The sequence below is a fragment of the Lepidochelys kempii genome, chromosome 7 (genome assembly GCF_965140265.1).
Source record: "Lepidochelys kempii isolate rLepKem1 chromosome 7, rLepKem1.hap2, whole genome shotgun sequence".
Taxonomy (NCBI): domain Eukaryota; kingdom Metazoa; phylum Chordata; order Testudines; family Cheloniidae; genus Lepidochelys; species Lepidochelys kempii.
Window position 1 is genome coordinate 62,011,038 of NC_133262.1, and position 15,455 is coordinate 62,026,492.

General features: G+C 40.7%; 1 protein-coding gene across 8 annotated transcripts in view; it reads left to right on the plus strand.

The window, feature by feature from the left end:
* ADK (adenosine kinase) overlaps positions 1–15,455 on the plus strand; it is a 542,347-nt gene that overhangs the window by 41,028 nt on the left and 485,864 nt on the right. The gene's annotated exons all lie outside the window — the stretch shown is intronic.

The window sequence follows — 15,455 nt, forward strand, 5'->3', positions numbered from 1 at the left end:
CAAACAAAACAACATTTTTAGGCATTTGCATCCTGTAGGCTTTGTCACTAAAATTGTTGCATCTTTGTGCTCTCATAGAAGTCAGAGGTGGAAAAGAACATTTAGATCATTAGTCTGTTTCTCTGCCAGTGCAGGATTGTTCCTCACACTAAACATTTTAATCTTTTACTGCAACATGCTAAAATTTAATAATCACAACAAAATAAATAGGCTGTTAACTGATCTACATAAAAGAATTCTGTTGTACTTTCCATATCTGTGAACTTAAGAAGTTCAGTGCTACTAGTATTTGGTACTGGAGTTCATCCTCACTCAGACTGTTGCTTACTAGGAGTTTCCCTTTTTCTAAAGGAACCTAGCAATCTCTTTTTGGATGATTTGTCACTTGATTTTTCTTGTAGTGGCTACTGTGGTAGGGGCATGTTTTAACATACACAGTTTATTTCTATAGTTTGGTTTTATTCAGCTGATTTTACTGTCTAAAGATTTAAGTTTATTGAAGCTGGGGTGAAAGGGTGCTTAGGGTGAAAGTTAGCTATCTGCTTTGCCTAAAATGTTGACTCCAGATTATTCCCTTGTACAAGAATGTCTGAATGGTTGCTGGCTTTTTTCCCCCTCATTTCTCCAAGCAGGAAATTGCAAGATTTAATATGTGTAGATAAAAAGGTCATAATTCCAATCAATACAAAGAGAAATGTGCCATCCTTCCAGATCAGAAGGGTATCATCTATTTCAAACTTATGCTAACTCACGCGAACAAAACTTCTGGAAACAGATAAATATGGATTTCATCCCCTGCATGCATGGTCCCAGCAAGCACAATGTCCAACAGTAGCTTCCTTACGTTCACTTAGCATAGCTGGAATTTCAGGACAGATGAAAATCCTTGTGTTTGGAGGGCTGGTCACTTGCCTACATCAAGGGGGAAATAAATAAAGGCCCATCAACTTTAAATCTTACTTTAAAGTTAGATCAATCTTACTTTAAAGTTATATCAATTTCCCTTAGAAGTGAAAAAGGTATGCTTGACCTTACTTATGATTAACATGCTCATGAGAGGGTTGGGTTTTCTAGTGCCTCAGGGTTGTTGTTTAGATGGTAATAACATGTGATTAGTGATATCATTACATCACCTGACTAGCCCAAACAACAAAATATACTTTAAATTGTCTAATAGCAAAATTAGTAAAAATTTTAGGCTTTTTAAACCTTGAAACGTCCTGCTATCTGGCAAGTGAACCTTAGTAAGGGTTTGTCCACATAGGTGGCGAGTTATATGGGCCCGTGGTGCCTGGGCACCAGGAATATTTCTCGCCCAGGGCCTGGCTCCAGCAATGTTTGAGGCCGGGTCTCTCCCTTGGCCCTGCCTTCCACCCCCCAGGTGTTCCCCCTGCGTGTTTCCTGGGTGATTTAAAATGGCCCGGGGTCCCCACCCACCACCTGCAGGGAGGCGCAGCAGAGCTGAGCGGCTTCCTGCCTGCTCGCTCCACATGGCTGCTGGCCCCTGGGCAGGGTGGGCCTGTGTCTGTGCGCCTTGCTCCCGCCCCAAGTGCCCTTGTAGCCAATAGGAAGCTGCGGGAGTGGTGCCTGGGAATAGCAGGCCATGGAGGCCCCCTGGCACACCCTGCCTAGGAGCCCCAGGTAAGCGCTGTACCCCCACCCCCCTCCCATAGCCTGCAGCCCCACCCCTTTCCCACGCACCCCCTCTCCTTCCCACACAGCCCCTCCTGCCCTCAAACTCACTCCCAGAGCCTGCACTCCTGCCCCAGCCCGGAGCCTGCTCCCCTCACCCCCTCCTGCCCCAACCCACAGCCTGCACCCAAACTCCATCCCAGAGCCTGCATCCCTCAACCCCTTCTCCTACACCCCCTGATGCAGCCCAGAGCCTGCACCCCTCATCCCCTCCTGCACCCCCACCCCAGCACCCAAACTCCATCCCAGAGCCTGCACCCCAGGCCCCCTCCCAGAGCCCAACCTCTCACTCCTGCTGCTCCCAAACTCCCTCCCAGAGCCTGCACTCTTCCCCAGCCCAGGGCCTGCATCCCAGACCTCCTCCCACACCCAAACTCCCTCCCAGAGCCTTAGGCAGGTGTGGTGGGGGAGCGCGCTGGTTCTGGGCACCACCAAAATTTCTACAAACCTGCCGCCCCTGCTTGTCCACACTGGGAATTATTTGTGATTAATTCCATGTGTGGATGCTCCTATTCAAGAATGAGTGCCTTATTCTGAATTAGTTTAATCCATTTGGAAGTGGATTAAGCTAATTCAGAATAAGGTACTCTTATTCCAGAATAAGAGCATCCACACATGGAGTTAAACTATTCCCGATGATCTGCTCTAAGATCACCCTTTACCTTACTCTAGGTTAACTTTTATGTGTGGACAATCTTTTAGAATCTACAAATACCTAGCTTAAGTTATTTTTCTTCTGTATAACTACAGTAGAACCTCAGTTACGAACACTTTGGGAATAGAGGTTGTTCATAACTCTGAAATGTCATATCTGAGCAAAACATTATAGTTCTTTCAAATATTTACACTGAGCATTGGCTTCATACAACTTTGAAACATTTCTATGCAAAAGAAATATGCTGCTTTCCCTTTATTTTTGTAGTAGTTCATGTTTAATACTGTACTGCAGGGGTGGGCAACCTGTGGCACGTGCGCCTAAGGCAGCACACAAGCTGATTTTCAGTGGCACTCACACTGCCCGGGTCCTGGCCACCGGTCCGGGAGGCTCTGCATTTTAATTTAATTTTAAATGAAGCTTCTTAAACAATTTAAAAACCTTATTTACTTTACATACAACAATAGTTTAGTTATATGTTGTAGACTTATAGAAAGAGACTTGAAAATGTTAAAATGTATTACTGGCACGCAAAACCTTAAATTAGAGTGAATAAATGAAGACTCGGCACACCACTTCTAAAAGGTTGCCGACTGCTGCTGTATTAGCTTTTCTTTTTTGGTCTCTGCTGCTGCCTGATTGCATACTTTCAGTTCCAAATGAGGTCTGTGGTTGACCGATCAGTTCGTAACTCTGGGGTTCGTAACTCTGAGGTTCTACTGCATAAATAATGGAAAGGTCTGTCTTCTGGTTTTGAAAAATAAACAAACCAAAAAAAACCCTATTTATAGCAGTGCAATACCAATAGTAATCTTCAAGGTTGTACAGTCAGCACTTCCATTATACAACCTCACTGTGGTTTACTGCTGGAAAATAACTTTCTGGACTGACTTGTGGAATACCAATTTCTGGTTAGGGAGTAGCTACTGGGTTTTTCTCCTATTCTGAACTGACTGCCTTACTTATATTTGTCACTTGACTTGTATAGTGGAGAGGGTTAGTCATGCATTCAGGAACTCTATTTTAATTTTCCTGTTACGGTGGATGGGTAGTAAGCATTAGTTTATATCTAGACAAGGCTCTAATTCCATTTCTAAGATTCTTCTTTTTGATGATGAAGACTATTGTAATGAATTTACTGTATTACAGCATCACTGCCACTCTTAGTTGACTCCTGGCATCAACTCTTGACTTTAACTATAGAGCTATAGTGTATATATTGAGCTGGATCCAATACCTTATGAACATTGCTTTTAAAAAAAACACATGCAAAGTAATGGTATTCCAGGCTTTAAGATGCTCCATGTGTTGACTTGAATGATTAATTAAACTATGGCAGATAAAGAATAGCCATTCAAAATACTCATCAAGTCTAGCTGGAGGATTCTCAAGATTGCTTCCCGAAAACCCTGCAACCACACTTTTTGGCAAGTAGGCTTTAAGGGAACTTCATCTTGAAGGTTGGGGAGGAAAGTATGTTACAGTCTGAATTCTTATGGAGGAGCAGGATATCTAGCTGGGGAGGATCACTGTCACTTAGCTCCAGATTTTTCAACCACTCCTAGAGAGAGAAGTTGCCATTTGTGTTGGCAGACAGAGCCTAACAAAACATTTTTTGCAAATGATGCTGGCAAGTAGATCTGATTAAACAGTGAGAGAGAGGGTTCATGAACATTTCAGCGGTTTCTAAATAGACTCTTGTTTAGGTTTTGTGTACTTACTTCTCTGTGAATATTTCGGGGAGTACAGTGTGTTGTTTTTATCGGATTTGTTTTGTTTTTGTACTGATGTTTCTAAAATTAACTTTACATCCAAAGCTGAAACTCATTTAACCACAAAACAAGTTGGTTGCTGGTGGAAGCAAAAACAGTGTATAAAGGTTAGTTTATTCTTGAACAGGAACAATACAACAATTTAAATCATTAATGACACCGCTCAGATATTAAATACTCAAAGGAATAATATTCAAAGGAATATGCAAAGAGCTCAAGCTGTCAATAGGCTGAAATTGGCTTGCACAAAACATTAAATGTGTTATAAATATGTTTATACAACTGTTGCACAATTTTTGCATATTGAAAGCCTAACTTGAAGTAAGGTCTAGAAGTGAGGAGAGCATAGAATCTAGAGCATCTGTTGAAAATTGTGCTAAACATAGTGAATGTGTTTGGTGAATATAAAGTGCATTAGATATAACTTTCTAAGAACGATTCTTAGAAGAGGGGAGGAATCTTGTACAGTTGCATATGCCAACAGTTCAATTTTTTCAGCACACTTTCCTTTTCAAATACTTAAAGTGCTTACCTGTCTTATTGTAATTTCTGATCCTCTGGTTTGGTTATAAGAAACTGTTTTGACAAGCCTCTTACTGTATACTTCAATCCAGAGCGATAGGGCAAATTAAATGCATCATAGCGCGTGCCTCAGTGTGGTGATTAACAAGCTGTGAACTTTTCTTTCTTTTGTAATCCATTTTAATCATTTAAACCTATTATTGTTTCGACTTTAATTTCCAAAGCCCTTTAAATCTGTCTTACAATATTAATAGCTGCTTAACATCCTGGTTTCCAAACACACAGATTCCCCACTGACTGTTTGGTTGAATGGGCTGTTGGAAAACAAAACTATGCAGGATAATGTTGGATCAACAAAAGCCTACCCCCAGCAATGCTTAAATTTATTAGTGGCCATTACCCATGTGAGGATTTGGTATCCTAATTATGCTAAAACAATCCATGGTGTGAGACTGCAGAGACCTCACTGCAAACCGAGGGAACAGATAACTTTCAAATAACAGATGGCGTAGTTTTATAATCCTTAGATTACTACTATGTTAAAATTCAGAATTAGTGATTTTATATTATAAACGAATAACCCACTGAAAAAATGTGCAAAGGACATGAGCTGAAAATATTGGTTGGCCTTTTTCGCTGAGGGAAATTCTAAAAGTTATTTTTTTAAGAATGTTTAAATATGTTCTGGGCCTGTTGCAGGCCAAATAAGCCTCCACCCACACTGGCACATAAGAGTTATTAAAAATCTGTGGCTGAAAAAATGAAAATATGAGAAACTCCTCCAGCCCAGCTACTGAAAAGTGTGTTTACAATTTCTTCAGAACTAAAAGCAGTCATATCCTAAAAGCAACATTTCAAGTCTAGGAATCTTCTTGAGTAAAACTACCTTACTTTGGATTTCTGCCTTGAGTTTAAATGTCTTTATTTATGAAGGTACCTGTTGACAAGCACAAACACTGCTTGAAGATATGGTTCCACTTAATGTACCAAACCCAACTCACTGCCAGGGGTAGGAGTGCTCCATTTTTTCCTAGTGTGACCACATCATAGTAGAGAGATCATCAACCTCATGGACCACCTCTCGTATCCATTCACAATTGCAACTTGTCTGAGGCAGCTGCAGCAGTTGGTAATGTTGAAAGCATTAATTTTCAATCCTCTTTAACATGATACAGCTTTTTTTAAAGAAGACAAAGATATCCCCTTTCTCCTTTTGCTCTTAATTTCAGATCTCCTTTCTGTCACTCTTACTCCTCTTCCTCTTTCCCCAGCATGTTTCCTTAGCACTTAGCTTTCTTCTCTGTTGGACATATTATTCAGTTACCTGGTTATCTTTTACAGTGGTTTTTTTTTTTGGCCAGAAGGGAATGTAAAATCATCTAATCTGACTGCCTACTCGCTTCTCCCCTATTTACATAACCAAGTATCGCACTGGACCGCTTTACCACAGCCTCACACTGGGAACTCATGTTGTTTCTTATCCACTGTGATCCTTAAATCCTTTTCAGAATCCACTGCTTTTCAGGGTACAGTCCATTCCCTTCCTGTAGCTATGACTTGCATTCTTTGTACCTAGATTTGTGTGTCTGCACTTAGCTGTATTTAGACATTTTATTTCAATGGGCCAAGGTTACCAAACGATCCAGATAACTCTGTGACTGCTCCATCCACCTCATTATTTACCAGTCTGCCAGACTTGTATCTCCTATGAAGTTTATCAGCAGTGATTTTATATTTAATTCCAGATCACTCAGAAAAATGTTGAATAGCATCAGGCCTAGTACTGATTCCTGTGAAACCCATCTAGAAGCAGCCATAACTTTTCCCTAGGTGAATGCCTGGTGCTTTCTTCTGGACACTGACTCCTCTGCTGTAGGTGGCCAGCAGCTATAGCAGGTTGATTGTTGCAGGTTTTGGATTTGCAGAAAGTACACCTTCATTGTTGGGCCTTTTATCACTGTCATGTACAAATTGCCCTGAATCTTTCAGGTTAATGGAAAAGGATACTAGTTTCTGGACTCCATGCCAGCTTTGGCCAATAAGTTTTTAGTAAATATTTCTTGAATATAATAGCTTCCCTTATTAAATGTGTCATTGTATAGGAATAATAATTTTTTAATTGAGGGAAATAAATTACGTTGACTTGGGTGTGTCATTGTGCACACAGTGCACAATTGCTTGGTGAGCTGCACTGACTGATTGTGGCTTTTGAGGTGAATTCTAAGGTGAGAACCTGGTTGTATCATTGTATGATACTGCCACACATTGTATGGCAGATTTAAAAGAGAGGTGCTCTTGAGACTATAGTGTACGAGTATCCCTCAGCTTTGGAACCAGAGTCTTATGATGCTTGTGCTTCAATTATTAAAGGCTTCTCATAATCTTTTGGTTTCAGGCTTCCAGCTGGTAAAGATCTTCAAAATGTTTTATGTCCTATTAACAGTAATGGGATTGAAGCCACAGTTGCCCTCCTGTGTCGTTTTGAGTTGTCTCTCAGACTATCCTTAGTTGAATACCTCCGATTTTTATCTACAAGGGTTGTATGGGGGCAGACTCAGTCTCCCACTTTTAGTAGGTCTGAAGTCATGCTGCCCTGAAAGGAGGTGGTGATGTATTAGTGTGTGATCCAGCCGTGAAATGAGATCAAGTAGACAGGGAAGGGGGAGAAGAACGGGAGGATGTGGAAAGAACAGGAGAATATGGGAGGGCAGGGATACTTACGGGTGGGCATATGGTGTGACAAAGAGACTAGATGACTGCACATGGATATACAGTAGGACAGGCAGAGATTTTTGGGGTGCAGGGTAATGAAACCCTGGTTATACTAGTAGGTTTTAATCATGTCTACATTATCAGGTTTTAATTGTATTCAACACTGGTTCAGCTGCATTAGTGAGCAATAGGTAACTTTCATAACGTAGACAACTTTTGAGAAGAAATGGGGGGAGAGTTTGAGGGATCAGAGACAGGGCGATGGGGGCAAAAGGCTATGGGGGCCAAGGGCTTGGAGGGTGGAAGACGATAATAATGATAAGGGAGGGTATGGGAGCTTCTTAATCCCAGAAGTTAGGAGACAATAAGTGGCATCTCCCTCTAACAACCAACAAAGTGACCTTCACTTGTTTGTGCAGAGATATGTTTTTGCTTTGTTTCCAAAAAGGCTATAGACCAAAAACCATCTTTTTTTTTTTAAATAATTTTTAAAAACCTCATGCATTTTTGAGGGTTTACTCATGATTCTTTTAACTCTCCTAGCCTGAATCAGTGAAACTCTCCTGACTTTAAGAGTCTTAAGATTTAGTATATGGAATTTTCCTTAAAATGTTTAAAAATATCCATCTGTATGCTGACATAAATTTGAATTTTCCTAGAGTCGAAATGATTGCCATTTCCCATTATTCTCAGGGAGAGTAAATACACAGGCTACTTTCAGTTAAGATGGCTGTCATTTCTCCTACGACCTTTGCAGGTGGATGAGGCAGCCCCTAGCAAAGACGTCTCCCATTGTTTCCAGTTGCACTGAAGCCAGGGTGTCATCAAGTAAAATGGTTATTCCTTCCGTGCTCTCTAATTTCCTGTCTATTTTTCTAACCATCAGAGGTTGAGGTGCTGTAGAGGTATAAGGTAGCAGAGGGGGAAGAGTGAGGGGAAAACACAGGCACATGATTGACAGAAAACAGAGAGCATGAAGGCAGATCTTGAGTGGGGCAAGAGATTGTGTGACTTTCAGGATATGCTGCAGAGCCCCTCTTTTTTACTGGGACTTTAATGAACAGAGGTGATGTCCAAGGACTCGTGTTTGGGCTGGATGATGTGTGTATACTTCAAAAAAGACTTTATACTGGTTTAGTTGGTAATGTCTGGCTTAGATGGAGGTTTGTCTACTGGATTTATATTTATGCTGTGTGGTGTGTGGGATGGTTTTTTTGTTTAAAGAAATATCTGGCATATAGAGCCTAGGACAGGCTACTTATTTCTTTTATAGTGCTAAAAATAAAGTGCATGATCTTACATGTTAAGCTTTATGCTAGTGTTCTCTCTCTCTCTCCCTGCAATGTAGGAGATAACAGACTCTTTCAGAATTTGCAAGTGACTGGCCGTAACAGACAGTGCAGAAATTTTACTTGACATACGACAATAGTACTTTCGCTGCTGTTAAAGCAGTTCAGTTACTCTCTGGTTCCTGTTTTGGTAAACCCCATCTGAAGCAATGGATAAATGGAATTACCAAGCTCAATTGTGCTAAATAGTGTGATAAAGTAACATTTTTGTTAATCTTTGTGTCTGATAAGTCTAAACTTTTTTCTCTGGACTCCTAAGTCTGATTTGTTTTTGAATATCTGTTGGGCTTAACCACATATATTGGTGATAGTCCTCAGCAAATGGGAAGGAGAATGCACCTTTGTAGCAGATTTTCAATATATCTCCCTTAGGCTTTTTAGCATCGAAAAATCCCAGGGGATCTCTAACTGTATCTATTTAAAGAGTAGCTGATGCACTCTGGAAAAATGGACAAGCAAGCACAGACATTCCTCATGCTCACTGTCCTAGTCTTTTTAGATTAATTATTGAAAACATATGTAACAAGCCTGATGGTGGGGTGTTTTGAATCAGACCAATAAGGAGAGGCAGAGGCAATCTAACTACTACAGAGGCCAAATTATGTTTTCTCAGTCAGTTGAGGGTAAAGTAGAAATCACTTAGGTAGAAAAATAAATCACAAGCAAATCAATGAGTTACTTTTAGTAGGAACTACTACTTAAATTTACACTGTAAACTATTGCTGTTACCAGCTGTATATTAACTACTGTTAACTAAATAAAACTCACTTTATAGGTAACAGTTTACATTTATGAAATACAGAATTTGGAATTAGAAAATACAATGCATTAGAATAGACCCCATCATTATATATTCCCTTTTCAGTTTCTCAGTCTCTGGAAGCCCGGAATTTGGAGGAAAAGTTCTTAGGATTTTAGTTTATATGTTGAGCAATTCTCTTGCTAGCATTTGAGTTCCTGCGTAAATAAAGACATGTATTCCTTGATTCAATGTATTGGTTTCTTGGTTGAACAATTATCCCTCCACTCCTTTCTCGTTTAGTCTCTGCTCTTTTGACACTCTCTATTCATGTCCCTTCACCTTGTATACCTTGAGATGCTGTCTGGGTGTTTTGTTTTGCAGTCCTTACTATTTTCTTATTTTTACTACAGCTCACATCCTTCTTATTTCTTAAACTGTAATTAAAGAGAAACGGACATATTTTATTACAGTTTATTTCCTTTCTATTTAATTCTTGCTTTACTTTTCTCACTGTTTTCTAGCAATGTTTTTTTTATTTCTTAGATTACTTTGAGATACTTCAGTTATTTTTCCTCTGGTCTAACTGTACTGTTCCTTTAACATTTCCTCTTTCCCCTTATACCACTCTTTCCTTTTTCTAGGTACTGCCTCTTTTGTGACTATCCCTATTGTTCCTACTATCTCCGTCTTTCCCGGCTCCGCTGAACTGGACTTTTTCCCTTTTCAGTTGGGTTCCTGGTGCCCCTACAATGATGCAACTCAGTCACTGAGGCTGCTTGCACCCCACTTACTGCATCCCTTCTTTTCTGGTGCCAGGTGCTGCCTCACTTGTTACTGGCCACTGTCTCTCAGTGGGCAGCCTCCTTCCAGATGCCACATGCCAATTCCACTCCTGTCTGTTTGGCATGCTCACAGCAGTGCTCTGGAAGGAAAAGCTGCCGTCTGCTCTCTTCTACTATTTTTTTATTTTATTAATTTCTCCCCACAAAGTTGTCGTGGGCTCAAGCTCACCCACTTCAACTGCCCTGAATCATTAGTTCAAGATCTCCTTCTCCACTCCCCAGAGTAGCAGTTTCAGGCTCCTCCTCTTTTTAAAAAATACAAAATGACATTCTAAACGCCAACTTCACTGCTCTCATTGCTCTTGTGACCCAGCAGCCTCCAGTGCAGGTGGGGGCATTACATACACACAAAAGTATCTTTTTTTTTTTTTCTTTTTTGCAAGAGACCAAACGTGGCTTTAACATCACTTTAAGAAACACAACTGCATTGAAGAAGGCCAACTCATTCTTTTGGATGACATCTTCTGATAAACCTGAAGCAAGAGCTGTTTGTGGAAATTATTTGGGTTGCTCAGGGACTTTAATGAGAGTTTCTGCAGAGGTGCATGTGCAAAGTTACATTCTAAAAGGCCCCTTTTAATGATTGAAGTAGAGACTAGCACAGTACAGCACTTCTTTAGAAATATTATACCATTAACTCGTATGCTCATCAGTACAGCTGACTTCACTGTACTAACTACTGCTCTAGGTTTCTCATAGGGCATCCTCAAAAAGCGACTTTCCCAGCACCTCGAGGTGGGTGTGTTTTTTTTTTACTAAGATGGAAGAAACTCTGTCTGAGAAATGTACCCCTTTCTCTCTCACCACTTTAAAATCAGTTTCAGTAATGTAGTTGATATGCTGCTTATTATAGATACAATTTTGTCACGGTAAAATTAAGCAAAATTCACGGAATAGCCACGAGGGAAAAACAGACAGATTCAGGGTATGGTCACAGTGGCGCTGAAGCCAAAGCCGGAGCCCCACCGCCTGGGGCTGAGAGCTGGAGACCAAGAAATCAGAGGTCTGTTAAAGTCACAGAATCCATGACCTCCATGACCAAATTGTATCCTTACTTATTATAATTGCCAGACAATGTAGTAGTTACTATTTTTAAACAAAGCCCCCTGTGCCAATATGTATAATGTGGAACTGGCTTGATCAGCTATAGCAGGAGAGTCTGTATGTAACGTGTTCACATCCATATGAACATCAAACAAGGGGGAAAATGACTGCACGGTTGCAATATACATATTTCTTCTTTCATTCATAGCTTTTTGTCTAGTCCACGTTATAAACTAATAGTTTTTTTTTTAAAAAACTTGCACTGATAGGACTTGTTCTCTTCAGCACCTTATTTCTTCATGATCCCTTTTTTCTGAAATTATAAATTAAATTTTAGTTTTTATACAACTTTTTCTACTTCTGCGCAATTTCAATGATGGACATTTAGACTTAATCACATATATGTGCACCTTGCTTGGGGGATATATAAAATTTTTAACTTTGATCTCTACACTGGCTTCATATGCTGTATATATCCGAGGTTTCAGAGTAACAGCCGTGTTAGTCTGTATTCACAAAAAGAAAAGGAGTACTTGTGGCACCTTAGAGACTAACCAATTGGTTAGTCTCTAAGGTGCCACAAGTACTCCTTTTCTTTTTATATATCCAAGGTAACACAACTTTTTGTTTAATCTCATTAGTGCAATTCACAGGCAGTCATGAAGGGGGAAATCCTTTTTACTGGATATTCTGCTAAACTCAGTTTTTATCTATTGGCCCATATCTCCAAATGACACTTATGTATCTTGGGCCTTTGGGCAGTTATGTTTTCTTACCAGCTTTTCAGGAAATTCTGGTTCATGGAACAGGTCTGGGCTTGATGCTAACCTGGAGTTAATTCTCTAATTCAGTGGAGTAAGGTGAAGGCCAGACCAGTGACTTTTTTTCTTTTAACTTTTCCTTGATTAACAATAAGAAAACGCTTAATATCAAAGGGCAAAACAATTCAAATTTGAACTAGTCTTATATAATGTTCAGTTGAAGGATCTTAAAACAAATGATTCTAAAAAATAGATCACATCTTATCTGAATAACACTTGCAGTTTAACTAGCTAGGTTACGATCCAAGACTCCCAAGCTTCAGAACATAAATTGATAACTGTTACAGTTAAGACACTTTTTCTCACCATGTTAAGTATTGCAAATTGGGAGGAATTGGCCCCTATAGGAAATGGAACACTTGATTGTTGGCCTATTTTCATATGCTCATTTTTACAGTGGGTGGAATGCCTGTGGCAGTAGGTAGTAAAACTGTAAAAACATATGATGGAAAGCACTGATGGGCTGCCAAAATCTTAACAACCGGTTCCCTATAAAAAGTTCTGATTTAAGGGATGTGCCTCTGTCCTGCCCTCATCCCCCCGGCTCCATCTTGCCCCCCCAGGCTCTGTCCTGGCCCCCTGACCTCCCCAGGCCCGTTCTCCATCCCAGGTGCCTGCTGGTGGCACAGGAGTCCTGCAGCCCTTGCATCAGTGGGGTTGCTCCCGGCATGTGGGGCGGCGGCTCCCTGCAGGCAAAGGCTGCCATCTGCCTGACTCCCCACCGTGGAATGTGAGCGCCCCTGAGTGTTGGAGGCTGGACAGCCCCACAGCACAGGAGCGGGAGAGACTGGGCAGGGGGCTCATCCCAGCATGCCCAAGGCAGCCCCCAGCCATGGCACCAGCTGGCCCTGTCCGGCTCCTGGGGCAGAGAAAGCTGCTGCTGCCAGGGGCCTGGCTCCCCGGCCCTACCTCCTTTTTGTCAAGGTGTAAATGCTGCTTGCGGTGCTATTTTTCAGTTGAGGCTTACAACCAATGAGACTACAATTTGACGCATGAAGGGGAATTTGAATGTTTACGTAATTGGCATGTAAATACCTTGCAGCACTGGCTACAACAGTGCTATGCGAACACCTGTTCTTACTTCCAGGAGACACTGTAAATAAAAAGGGGGCAGCATTATCTCCTTGTAAATGTAAACAGACTTGTTTGTCTTAGTGATTGGCTGAACAAGAAGTAGGACTGAGTGAGCTTGTAGGCGCTAAAGTTTTACATTGTTTTGTTTTTACTGCAGTTATGTAACAAAAAATAAATCTATGATTGTAAGTTGCACTGTAATGATAGAGATTGCACTACAGTACTTGTATGAGGTGAATTAAAATACTATTCTTGTTTTTAAAGTGCAAATATTTGTAATAAAAAATAATATAAAGTGAGCACTGTACACTTTGTATTCTGTTGTAATTGAAATCAATACATTTGAAAATGTAGAAAAACATCCAAAATGTGTTTAATAAATTTAAATTGTATTCTATTGACAGTATGATTGAAACTATGATTAATCACAACTATTTTTTTAATCTATTCAATTTGTTTTGTGTTAATCGCATACATTAGCTGCTATTGACAGCTTTAGTGTTTGCCCTTCAAGAGGGTTGGAGTTCAGCCTTACTTTTGCTAGATGTAGCCTACCTTCCTAGGTGTAGAGAGTGAGTCCATGGGTTATACAATGGAAGTCTTGACTCAGCCCAATCCTTCTGGGGAAAGTAAGTGCAGCCTGAGTTAGTTTGAGGAGGGAGCTTGGAGAGTTTCACCTCCTCTCCTCCCTGCAAGGCTCGCAGGCAAAAGGCCTTGGGGAGATAGACATGTAAGGAGCAGACACTCATGGGGTGAAAAGCCCAATTCTGAGGGCATGTCTACATGATGGGGTAATGTGCAGAATGGGAATAATTTCTCAAGTGCACAAATGTGTTGCATGTTAATTGGTGTGTGTAGACCCGGCTGGTGCACTTTAATGTAGTGCTGTTTGAAACAGTGCTACCTTAAAGAGCACTAAGGAACTTCTAATACACGCCAGCAGGGTCTACACGGACCAGTTAGTAAGTGTACTTATGAAATCTCACCCCTGTAGTGCACATTGGTGCTCTGTGTAGAGATATCCTAAAAGGGATGCAGAGGAGTGTGAGCCTGGAGGGAGACCTATAAGGAAGGGGAAAACCTGATAGAAGAATGGAAAGACTTCTGAGCCAAGAGAGGCGGCTAAAGCCCATTTATAAATTGAAAGGACAAACTAAGCCCAAGGGAGCAGGATTGTGAAAACACCAGATGGAATGTTTTGTTCGCATGATGGAAAGGAAACTGTGGTGGTGGGAAGGCCCAAAGTCAGACTAGTTATGTCCCTCCTCCAGTCATTAAAGATCCCGTGGTGTATTTCCTGATGGTTTAGTTCTAGTGTCCTGGACAAATTCTGTTTACTGTACATAATTACACAAACTGAATTCCTCCTTTAGTGTGAGGTGAAGACGTTCTTTTCTCATGCCTGATCTGAAGAGCTATGTGGAGCTATTGGTGAAGCATGGCTATTGTATTATACCTCTGACAAGGTTCCATTTCAGCGGTGGATGAGGTGACCCCTGTATATGGAATGTATTGCACAGTAGGTGAAGTATTGAGGATAGGGATATAATTAATGTTGGTCAACATGGAAAATAGGTCTTGTCAAACAAACCTGATTTCATTCTTTGACATTACAAGTTTGGTTGAAATAGGTACACGTTAGATATTTGTAAGGCATTTTAAGTTAGTATTGCATGATATTCTAATTTTAAAAAAATCACGGTGCAATATCAATAAAATACATGTTACATGAATTTAAAACTGGCTAATGGATCTCAAAAAGTAGTTGCTAATGGGGAATCATCATCAAATGCGGCTGTTATTAGTGGAGTTCCACAGGGATCAGTGGTAGGCTTGATGCTAGTCAACATTTTGACTGCTGTGGAAATAAATATGAAGTCACTGCTGATCAAATTGGTAGATGGCATAAAGATTGGCAGAGTGGTAAATAATGATGAGGATGGCGGCAGCCATACAGAGGTGATCTGTATTGCTTGGTAAACTGGGTCCATTCAGACGAAATGCGTTGTAATACAGCCAAAAGGAAGGCTATTAATCTAGGCATAAGGAATGCAAGCCATTGCTACAGAGTGGGGGTGCTATCTCATGGAAATTAGTGACTCTGAAGAAGATTTAGGGGATATAGTTGATAAAGAACTAAACATGCGCTCCCAGTGGAATGCTGTAGCAAAAAGGCCCAGTAAAATCCTTGAATGTATAAATGAGGGTATAGGAATAGGACTGTGATTTT